This window comes from Macrobrachium rosenbergii, chromosome 18 (genome assembly GCF_040412425.1).
Source record: "Macrobrachium rosenbergii isolate ZJJX-2024 chromosome 18, ASM4041242v1, whole genome shotgun sequence".
Lineage (NCBI taxonomy): Eukaryota > Metazoa > Arthropoda > Malacostraca > Decapoda > Palaemonidae > Macrobrachium > Macrobrachium rosenbergii.
In genome coordinates this window covers 16,885,072-16,889,233 of record NC_089758.1, presented here as the reverse complement: position 1 = coordinate 16,889,233, position 4,162 = coordinate 16,885,072, and positions in this window count along the sequence as shown.

Here is a 4,162-nt window from a genome sequence, read left to right as displayed (position 1 = left end):
TTTCAATTAAAGAAATCTTAAGCATCCCTGTTTACCATAATTAAAAGAGTTTGATATACATTTTTCTTTTTTCGATATACAACCGAGCTGGTGTTCAGTAAAAGAAGCAAAATGGCACCTATTTTTTCTCAAAATTTCTAGTCTTGTGAGGAATTATCCATAAAGCGATGATTTCTTTCCCATCTTCCAGTTAAAGATGTTTTTTGTTAGTCTCACTAAATCCAGTTGCTTTAGTAGGTCATTCGTTACTGAAATATTCAGAATGAGACGACTGTACGCCTTTTCTTAACACTAATGCTTGTCCTTACCCTTGGTTCAAGCTGCCTCGTGAGCTGAGTAGACAAAGCAATTTAAATAGGAATAAAACTAACGTCGTCAACTGTGTCCCCTCCTTCATTCCCTCAAAAAGAATTATCTCTCTCTCTCTCTCTCTCTCTCTCTCTCTCTCTCTCTCTCTCTCTCTCTCTCTCTCTCTCTCTCTCATTATTCAATCACGTTTATCCAATTTGGCCACGCAGTGTGACTTCACCACAACATGCAACACTCTTTCCCATAAATTATATGATAATATCAAATTTTAAATCAGTCATCCAATCTTTATTTGTCCTCCCTTCACATAGGTTGTTGTCAACAGCCATTACACGATAGTACAAAAGTACATAAAACTACTTCGACTTCTGCCCGTTTTCTTTAAACTGAGCTAAGCTCAACCGGGCCACCCACTCCCGACCATTTTATTTATTTATTTACTTTTTTGTTCTGGTGATTCCGTGACCGACCTACGTCATACGGTGAACGCTGTATGAGTCAGGTATTGTGTTGGACACAATAGCGTGGGACTGTAGACGGCGCTGACTACGAATCATTGATAATACACTGTCTGGTGTTTCCACCTCGCAGGGCGAAATTCCACAATGGAGGCTCGTAAATATTGTTGTTGGTCTTTTAAGAAAGCTGACTTTTAGTTTTCTGAAAAGGAAACTATTGTGCCGGCTTTGTCTGCCCGTCCGCACTTTTTCTGTCCGCCCTCAGATCTTAAAAACCACTGAGGCCAGAGGGCTGCAAATTGCTATGTTGATCATCCACCCTCCAGTCATCAAAAATGCCAAATTGCAGCCCTCTAACTTCAGGAGTTTTTTTATTTTATATAAGGTTAAACTTAACCATAATCGTGCTTCTGGCAACGATATAGGATAGGCCACCACGGGGCCGTGGTTAAAGTTTCATGGGTCGCGGCTCATACGGCATCATACCTAGACTACCGAAAGATAAAACTATTTTCGGTGGCCCTGATTATACGCTGTAGCGGCTGTACAGAAAACTCGATTGCGCCGAAGAAACTTCGGCGCATATTTTATTTGTTTTCTTATGACCTTGATACATGAGAAAATTGTTATTGAGACAGTAAGCTTTAATAGAGATCGCAAAATCACTTTAAATACTGTCAAAGCCGCGGAAAGATTACGTGATTACTGAGAGATAAAAGAAATATGAAGATAATAGTGATATGCATGAGAGAGAGAGAGAGAGAGAGAGAGAGAGAGAGAGAGAGAGAGAGAGATCACGTACTCCCTTGAATCGGGTCATTAACAGCCATTAAACGTGATACTATTTCACGTTCTCTTTATTGATCAGAAAATTACTAGAAAATGAAAATTATTCACTGTACATGCTAACAAGCAGGACTGACGTTCATCTTTTTCATATAGTGCTATGAAACTTATCTGCAACGTTTACAAAAGTAATTTGTTCTCACTCTTATAATATATTGTGTTAATTAAATGGTGCAATTTAAGTTTTTCTTCCGTAGTCATTATTTATGCCTTATAAGACCATTTTAAAAAATATTCCTGGCACCTTAATTCCATTTTAGCGCTCTCTTTAGCGGACTGTTTACTTCTCTGGGTATTAGAATTTATGCCTCTGTGTATTCCAAATACCTGACACTTTTCCCCTTGTGTGTTATATTTGCTCTAATTTCACAGCCCAAAGAAGTAGTGTCCAGTGCTCATGAAGCCAGTCATCCGTTTTCCCGATAAGATGACTTTCACTTACTCTGAAAAGCAGCTCGTTTGATGTATCCTTCAAGATTCCGAGAGTGTAACCATCCTTAACGGCCTTCGGGAGATCGTATAGGGAATCAACCGGAGTTTCGTAGGAGGGAACTGCCAAGTAGGAGGTCAGGGTTCCAGAGTAGAGAGCTGGAAAGCACAACAATGATTAGCCAACTTATGAAATAAAAACTACACCTATATTCGTGTTATGATTCAAAATAGTGACAAGTCAACCTTATTCGATTTGCTTTATTTGAACATTTGACGACTTAGAGGCTTAAGTAGCAATAGAATCTTGCATGATTGTATCCCTTCAGAAAGCAATCACACAGTGGAAAGGGGGCTCATTAGGCTGAAACAATATTGTATGTAACATGTTATGGAGTAGGTTGTCGAAATTCCTTCATTTAGCCTTCAGAGCATTAAATGGAGGCTACCCTCCGCTGATGTAAGTTATAACGAAATGAGTTGGTCTACTGACTGGAGCTGTGGCCAGATGACAGCTCCTCTGAACGGGTCTTGGTCTTGTTTCTCAGTATTATTGCCACAGGTCTTTCCCAATTCTGATTACCGCACTTTTGAACATAGTCAAGTGCTTTGACATTAATTATGAAACTGTTTCTGTAACCGGATCTGTGGACATGCAGTGATTTGACAGTGATACAGAGAGAGAAACCAGACCAGGACCAGGTTGGAGATACCGCCGTCTGACAATAAGGTTGGTCAGTTGCAAAGCTCATTGGAGTATCTTACAATGTATGTTATAACAATATTCCATAAAATAGTTTGGCAATGTCTGATATCTAAGGTGGAAAATGTGTTGCCTAAAATCATAAGACAAAGAATTTATGTGCTACCTGAAATTATAAGGCAAACAATATACCACACAAGGAAAGTCAGTCTAATCGACCAGCGGCTGCTGCTGAGCAAGCTACCCTGATAGACCAAGTTTCGGAATATGTCGAAGACACACCGCTGGAAACTCCAGTCGTGTTCGTTCGACGCTTTCGCCTGGATTCCTACCACGAATCCTGTGATCAAAGTTGATGCCGCGATGCAAACCCAGACCTGTGGGAAATAGGAAACAGTTTATTTCGCTGGAATTACTGAACGACAAACTTGGTCTACATAGTCGATGGCTTCGATTTTTTTTCTTTTTCTTATTGAAAAACCACGTGAATCTCAGCTATACTCAGCGTTCATAGATTTCTTTGCAAATGCACTCAAGTATCTAATTGCAATCTTATTTCTATAAAAATTGTATACTAGGAATTAAGAAGACAAAGGGAAGATCTTCAACGAGTCCATTTCCGTATGAAAAGTCAGCATTTAGCACGAGATCATCTATTTATTATTGTAGTTACTCATTAAGATTTAAGCTCTTTTTACCTATCTCCATTTCACCAATACATGCCAGTATTAGCGTCATGAAATTAATCAAACCTGCTTCTTAGTAAAATACTGTTTAAACCAAAAATCACTGCTTTGTTAATCACGATTTTCATTGGGTTTTCCTCTACGAAAACTTGGAAAGGTGTATCGTAACATTATGTCCCATATTTGTATTTACTATCACTTTAACTTTATTATGTACTGATACAATATACTTGGCTACAATTCTTCTGACTATGAATTAAAATTATTTACTCTGTTACTTTAACTATAAGTATATCTATAATTACATCGCCGCAACTAATAATGCGAAAAGAACAATGTACCACGGACTAGAAACCATAGCTACATTTGTAAACACGACAAGACATTTCCCCTCTAATTGCCATATTAACTGTTTAAATACAGACATGACAGTAACTCGGGGTACCATCCACTTTACCGGTAATGTGAAAGGAGAAAGGATAGCCAGAGCTCTACTCTTCAGCTTGGGTGCTCTTGTAAAGATGGCGAGAGGCTCCCGGTGATATGGATAGGCAAAATCTACCACCGTCCCTCTTGTGTCTGTTCAAAAAAGAAAACAAGTAAGAAATGCGCAGAAGTTTCTTCGGCGCAATCGAGTTTTCCGTACAGCCGCTACAGCGTATAATCAAGGCCACCGAAAATAGATCTATCTTTCGGTGGTTTCGGCCATGAAACTTTAACCACTGCTTGTG